General features: G+C 51.8%; 1 long non-coding RNA gene across 1 annotated transcript; it reads left to right on the top strand.

Annotated features, from left to right (window-relative positions):
- Positions 1 to 1672: 1672 nt before the first annotated feature.
- Positions 1673 to 6446, top strand: LOC135964786 (uncharacterized). The gene is made up of 2 exons (XR_010577422.1): positions 1673 to 2283; positions 5349 to 6446. It is a non-coding gene; the product is annotated as an uncharacterized lncRNA (long non-coding RNA).
- Positions 6447 to 7643: the final 1197 nt, after the last annotated feature.

Raw genomic sequence — 7643 nt, 5'->3', positions numbered from 1 at the left:
GTGTGTCAGCTGCTGACTTGAGGGCTTGGTTAGTCCTCACAGCATCCTGTGAGTTACCAGTGATAATGACTCCATTTTACAGATGGAGAAATTGAGGACTGGAGAGCTTAAGTCTCCTTGCCCAAGGCCACCCAACTAGTGAGCAGGAGGGGTGAGATTCAGCCTCAGATGGCCTCCAGGAAATCGGCACAATTAACGCTCTGCTACAACATTTCCGAGGAGGAACTGAGACTCTCCACACACAGTCAGTCCCCTCTCTTGATTCCACCCCCTTTCCTTGTGTCTCCTGGGTTCCTGACCAGGTGGCCTCCTACTCTCTGGCCTTCTGTGGCTCTTAGGATCTGCCAGGTCCCCCTGTAACCCTCAGCGTCTGCCCCAGGAGACCTGTTTTCTCAGGGCTTCAGAGCCCCCAGAGTCCCACTAACCTCCTCAGGGCAGCTCAGGGTTCTTGGTCCCCCATCCCTCAGCTCCCACACCCCAGCAATACCGCCCTTCCCTTCCAGCCCCCCGGGGAGGCAGTGGAGTGTGATGGCTTTCAGCCCGATTTTCCTAGAAGAGAGGAGAGGAGGGGGCCTGGAAGGTTCCTTCCTCTGCTTCTGTCCTGGCCAGTTCAGCCAAGAGGGCCACTAGAGAGCAAAAGCATCCAGCACAGCTGACCTTCACCGAGGACTCAGGGCACCAGAAATCTTCCAGGCAAAATCTCCCCTCCTCCTCCCCAGAAACCTGCAGTGAGTGTTGCTCCCCACCCCCACCCCATTTTATGCACAAAGAACAGTGCCCAATTCCGCCTAACTAGCGAGTGGCAGAAGGGGAATTCAAACCCCTGTCCATCTGCTGCAGCGCCCACGCCCTCTCTATTTCCACACAAGAGGAGAGGTAAAGGGCCAGCGAGTGTTGAGTGGCTCCAAATGTCACCCTTAGCCCAGCAGCGGTAGCCTCACCGGGAACTTGTTAGAAATACGGACTCTCAGGTCCCTCCCGAGACCTACTGAGTGGGAGACTGTGTTTAAACAAGATCCCAGGGGATTTCAAAGCCCATCAAAGCTTGAGAAGCCTAGGTCTGGGTCCGTAGTTCGCCACTCTGGCTGAACAGTGGAGTCAGCTCGGGAACTTCACAAAATGCAAGTGGTGCCCGGACTCCACCCCTGTGGCTCCGAGTTCATTGGTCTGGACATCAGGAATTTTTACATCTCCCAGTGATTCTGATGGACAGCCACCTCTGAGAAGCGCCAGGCAAGAGAAGGGGAAATCCTGAAGGCAGTGCGGGGGGGAAGTGGCCACCAGCGACTTGCCACCCCTCCCGAAACAGAGCCAGCGGAGGAGGGTGTGACGAGCATCAGGGAGGCGGGGAGACACAGTGACAGGACGGTGACAGTTTGGGTGTCCTTTCCGCAGGTGCGCGCCAGGGGGCGGAGGGACAGGGGTTTCCTCCTTGGGAACTCGGGCTGTCCTGCAGCCAGGGAAGGCCGCGACCTCTGGGGGTCCCTGCCCGCATCCAGCGCCCCTTGCCGAGGGAAGCCGGCTCGGCAAGCGGTGTGCGCAGGCTCAGAGGCGTGAGAGCGGGCTGGGCGGCGGCGTGGCCGGGAGCGGGTGACTCACAGGGCGGGGGCGGCTGGGGGCGGCCGCGGAGCCAACGGCAGCAGCCGCTGGCCCAGCCTGCCCCGCAACAGCCAGTGCGGCTCCGGGAGGGAAAGGAGCGAGGCGGCTCCCAGGTGTGGCGCGGCCCTGGGAGGGCGCGTGCGAGCGCTCCTTTGTTTGGTGCGCGCACAGCCCCCGGCCCCAGGCCTGAGCGCCAGCCTTCCCGAGCTGAGTCACGGCTGCAGAGCCCGCGGGCGGCCACACTGCCCCGCCCGGAAGGATGCGGCCCTTTCCTGAAGCTGGCGAGTCAGATGCGGTGGCAGGGACAAAAGCCGGGGGAAGGTGGTTTCTATTCTACAAAGCCCTTTAGGGAAGAGGGAAGTCAGGCCTCCCTCAACCAGTGCGAGTCCGTCACGATGGTCACCCAGGCACTCATGCAGAAAGCCAGCTAGCGGCCGCTAGCCCTGAGGATGCCACCCCCAAGGGACTCATTGCTTTAAGTCACCCTTCCAGGGGCTTGAGGCAAAGCTCCAAGACAGACCTGTAGCAGCATGGCCCAAAAGGTTCCTCTGCTGCCCTAGTCCCATACCTGCCTGAGGTATGGGGATTCAGGCTGAGTCGGCTGACCTGCAGTCATCTGGAAGCCTTGTCAGAAATGCAGATTCTGCAGTGCTGTTCCCAGAGGATGAGATTCAGCAGAACTGGGTAAAGCCATGAAACCTAGATTTAATATGTGCCCCTGGGGTTTTTTTCAGCAGGGGGTTGGTACACTTCTTTTTGCTTTTGTAGAAGATCGCATGAACACAGATGTGTTAACGTTAACCACATATGGGTACCACTGAATGGCAGTGAGTTGAGGAATTTGCTCAAGGATACACAGCTAGCAGTTTGCAGAGGTGGGAGTCAAACCCAGGGTCACCAGGCCCCCAAGTCTGTGTTTCTAAGCACAGGCCAAACCTCTACAGCAGTTCCCTAGAAGCTTCTAAACTCTTCCTTTGTACTTTTGTGTTATCCAATACCACCCGAAATAAGAAGCATCAGCTGACACTCTTCTACCTTTTGATTGTACAGGGATGTTATGGTATGTGGATCTGGATATGTTGTAACTTAAGCCTATCAGTCACTAATAAACATGAACACCCAAAAGGGTCTATTATGTCTAGATGGAAGCCAACTCTAATGGATTTTTATATAATCTCTAGTTTAAAGGCTGCTAGTCTATCAAAAGAGGACAGAGAAAAAAAAAAAAAAAACTCTGAAAATTAGATTTAAGGCAGATTTATCCCTTTGCTTGGCAAATGTCATCTTATCCTGTTAACAGCCCGCAATGAAAAAAGTTAACAAAAAATAAATTACATTTTCAACAATTCGCTTGAAGTGCAGGCACAGATGTGTCTGGGGGCAGACTGCCTTGGCTCAAATCTCAGCATTTCTACTTCCTGAGCTGTGTGAACTTGGGCAAGTTTGTAACCTCTGTGCCTCGGTTTTCCTGTCTGAAAAAATGTAGACATAAATATTTGTCTTATACTTACTACGTGTTGGATATTATATGAAGAGATTCGCAGGTGTTATTTTACATAATTCGCACTTTACAAAGGAGGAAACTGCAGCACAGGGGCAAGGTATCAAGGTTGCCCCATCTGGGTTCAGGCCTTCTCCCTCTGAGGCCCCCCACCCCGCCCTTGAATACGCCTCCTCTCTCCTGATTGGCTGTCAGGCATGAGTCGTGAGTGCCCCCATGGACGCTCAGAATGGCTAACATTTTTTTGAGCAATAACTATGTGTGCCATGAGCTAAACACTTTACTTAAATTCATTCATTTAATTTTTGCTATCACCTCATGAGATGGGAATGATTACTTTCATCTCCAGCTCTCAGGGGAGGAAACGGAAGCATATATATAAAATACATGTTTTTGTTTTTTGTTTGTTTGTTTTCCAAGACAGAGTCTCACTCTTTCGCCCAGGCTGGAGGGTACTGACATGATCTCGGCTTACTGCAACCTCCACCTCCTGGGTTCAAGTGATTCTCCTGCCTCAGCCTCCTGAGTAGCTGGGATTACAGGCTCCCGCCACCACACCCGACTAATTTTTGTATTTTTAATAGAGATGGGTTTTCACCATGTTGGCCAGGCAGGTCTGAAATTCCTGACCTCGTGATCTGCCCGCCTCAGCCTCCCAAAGTACTGGGATTAGAGGCATGAGCCACCGCACCCAGTCAGAGGCATAGAGATATTGAGAAACTTACCCAAGATCACACTGCCAGGAAGGGACAAAGCCAGAACCTACACGGTGGCAGTCTGGCTCCCGGGCCTCGGTACCTAACTGCTATACTGTGCTGCTGATGTTATATAATCACATGTATTAATATTATATAACAAGGGAGGTGGGCTCCGTACTCTCCTGACCCCTCAGAGCAGTGAGGCTGAGATTTTTCCTTCCTGTTAGCACCCTGACTTTTGGTGCAAAGGCTTTCTTCTATTTATTAACTTAATTTAACTTTACTTTTTTGTGACAGGGTCTCACTCTGTCACTCACGCTGGAGTGCAGTGGCGTGATCTTGGTGCACTGCAACCTCTTCCTCCTAGGCTCAAGCCATCCTCCTACCTCAGCCTCCCAAGTAGCTCAGATTACAGGCATGCACCACCACGCCCAGCTAATTAAAAAAAAAAATGTAGAGAAGAGGTTTTGCCGTGTTGCCCAGACAGGCCTTGAACTCCTGGGCTCAAGCAATTCACTCGCCTTGACTTCCCAAAGTACTGGGATTATAGGCATGAGACACTGCCTCCAGCCCTATTTATTTTTGAGGGAGTTTATGGCTTTCCTAGCCCTTGAAAATTAGTGTTTATATGGGGCAGTTCAGAGGGGCTTAGGAAAAGCCTTGGGTGCAAGGAAGTATCTGATCCACAGGGTACACGCAGGCAGTCTTGCACAGAGGCACGTTCAGAGCCCGGGAAGTGCCATGAACTAGTGTAAACACTTTACTTGAATTAGTTCAATGTGGCTCCCCAGCCTGGGGCTAAGCAACGCCCCCTGGAGGCAGGGGAATGGTTTGCAAGCATTGGCTCCTCCCGAAGGACTTGGGTTTAGCCTCCACACTGGCCTGGTATCTGGCTGAGAGCCTGACACTGACCCACGTGTGTAGCAACTCTTCTCACACAGACTTGTTCCTCCTTGCCCCTTCTCTCTCCCCTCTCCTCCCCCTCCCCTTTCTACTCTAGTCTCTTGTATCTAACCTTCTCCAAACTGTCTCCTCCCCACCCCATCCCTCCAGGTAACCCTCCTTGTCTTTGGGGCCGGAATATTTGTGGAGGCAGCAGCAGTAGTGTGGGGGAGGGCAGTGAAGTCTCATTCTTGTCTCTTGTCTTTCTAGTCTATTGTTATAATAAAAAAAAAAACCTCCATACCATGCATCCCTCAAGCCTTTCCTTTTGATTCTTGCTATGGAGTGAATTGTGGCCCCTACTCCCCCCATATTCATATGTTTGAGCTCTAACCTCTGTGTGATGGTGTTTGGAGATGGGGTCTTTGGGAGGTAGTTAGGAGTAGATAAGGTCGTGAGGGTAGGGCCCTCATGAAGTAGGTGAGGTCATGAGGGTGGGGCCCTCATGATGGGATTAGTGCCTTTATCAGAATAGATCTCAGAGCTTGGGCGCTGCTTCTCTCTCTCTCCCCTCCCCATCCCTACCCTCCCCTTTCCTTCCCTCCCTTCCTCTCCTCTCCTCTTACTCTCCTGTCTCCTGTCTCTCTTCTTTCTCTTCTCTCTCTCAGAGAAGGAAGCCATCTGCTACCCAAGGGGAGAGCTCTCACCAGACACTGACATCCTGGCATCTTGATCTTGATTTTGGATTGTCTAGCCTCCAGATCCATGAAAAAATAAATGCCTTTCCTGATGTTTATAATATTTTGTTATGGCAGATCAAGCTCACTAAGACAATGATCAAAGACCTGTAAAACTCTGAACTTCTTGAGACAATAAGGATGCCTCTAACAGACTTGGGAAGAAGTCCTGCACAAAGAGCTGGGGGAAAACGGGAAGAAAAACACACAGAATACTCCTTCAAGGCAGGCACTGGCAGACCTTCCACTGTGCACCAGGTTCTGTGCTAAGCTTCACCTTGGAGTAACCCTGTCTCTGGGGGTGAAGCTATTATATCTGGGTGCATATTGGCCAGCCGACCCTCCAGGCAGCCCTTAATTCTTGCTTCTCAAACTTACTTCCAAGGACGGAGAAAGATGACCACTGCTCTCACCCCACTAAAGAAGCCCCAGCACTTAGCAAGCACCTATGGCCCAGAGCAGACTGTCTCTACTTCATTTTACTCTCCACACCCAGACTTGGACCACACTTGGAAAAGAACCAGCCAGTGCTGGAGGCTGAATATTGTGGATAGCAGGACTCCACTCACATCTCAAAGCTCCTCCCTGCCCATTCCCATGGTCCCTCCAGCCCTTGGGCAATGCTACCAATAGGAAGGAAAAATGAGCTGGATTTCACTTCCTTTGGTGCAGATGTGAATAAACAGAATTGGCCCAAACTTGGGCAGCAGAAGTGGGGGAAAAGAAGAAAGGCAACTGGCCAGGCGCAGTGGCTCACACCTGTAATCCCAGCACTTTGGGAGGCCCAGGCAGGCAGATCACCTGAAGTCAGGAGTTCAAGAGCAACCTGGTCAACATGGTGAAACCAGTCTCTATTAAAAATGTACAAAAATTAGCCAGGCGTGATAGCTACTTGGGAGGCTGAGGCAGGAGAATCTCTTGAACGCGAGAGGTGGAGTTTGCAGTGAGCTGAGATCATGCCACTGCACTCCAGCCTGGGTGACAGAGTGAGACTCTGTCTCAAAAAAAAAAAAAAAAAAAAAAAAAGAAGAGAGGCAACCAATACTTATGAAGCCTCTGATAGGTACCAATTGCTTTACTCAAATGCCACCAGTAAACCCCTGAGACGCACAGGCTGGGATTGTTAAGGCAACTTGCCCAAGGTCACCCAACTAGAAAAGGCCAGAGGCAGGTGAGAGGGGAGCTCCAGAACCACCCCAAACACACTGCCTCCCCCCACAGCACTGCCTCCCCGACACTGCCTTCAAGAAAGAGAAATTGAAGGACCTGGACAATTTGCAAGCTGACTGCTCAGCTTCTGGACTCATCCCCTGCATCTGTCAGAAGTCCCTGCAGATGCCCAGCTGCTAAGCCAGTGCTCTCCTCTTGGGCTGCACTTGGAACTGGGTGGACAGTTGTAAAAGGAATACTAGTGCCTGGGCCCACCCCTTCTCCCCACCCCCAGTTCCTCATTTAATGGTCTGAGATTCAGCCTAAGCATTGGGCTTTTAAAGCTTCCCAGGTAACTGTTGCCCTCCGGAATCCATATTCCCTTCATCTGTAAGATGTGGCTGATGATGTCTCCCAAACAGGGTGGTTGTAAGAATGAAGTGTGAGGGGCCTAGGAAGAGAGGCCTGGAAAGAGGGAAGAGGACTGCTCATCGCCGGGCTGAGGCTGCAGCCACCCTGTGCTAGGTGCTGTGCTACAGCCTGGGTCACTCTGCCAGGACCTATAGGGCTCCCTGCTTGGGGCATGGTGCCCCGACCCTCAGCTCATGTCTGCCCAGATCCTTATGGCTGATGGAACCCTTTGTTCCGAGAGATGAGGTTGGCACACTGTGGCCTCAATGTTTGTCGAATAAACAGATGAAGATGTCCTTTGATCTTCACAACAGCTTTGAGAAGCAAAATGAAAAAGGATTCTCCCTTGACCCCATAGAAAGGGAAGTTTGGACTCATGTCAAGGTGCTGTCACTAGCCGTGTGTTCCAGAACAGCAGCATAACTTCTCAAAGCCTCTGTCCCTTCATTTGTAAAGCAGGACTTTCTCAAGATCGCCAGGTTTTTGTTTTTTTTTTTTTTTGAGACGGAGTCTTGCTCTGTCGCCGGGGCTGGAGTACAGTGGCCGGATCTCAGCTCACTGCAAGCTCCGCCTCCCGGGTTTACGCCATTCTCCTGCCTCAGCCTCCCAAGTAGCTGGGACTACAGGCGCCCGTCACCTCGCCCAGCTAGTTTTTTGTATTTTTTT

This window comes from Macaca fascicularis, chromosome 8 (genome assembly GCF_037993035.2).
Source record: "Macaca fascicularis isolate 582-1 chromosome 8, T2T-MFA8v1.1".
Taxonomy (NCBI): Eukaryota; Metazoa; Chordata; class Mammalia; order Primates; family Cercopithecidae; genus Macaca; species Macaca fascicularis.
The sequence above is the reverse complement of the archived record's forward strand: the minus strand, read 5'-3'. Positions and strand labels throughout refer to the sequence as shown.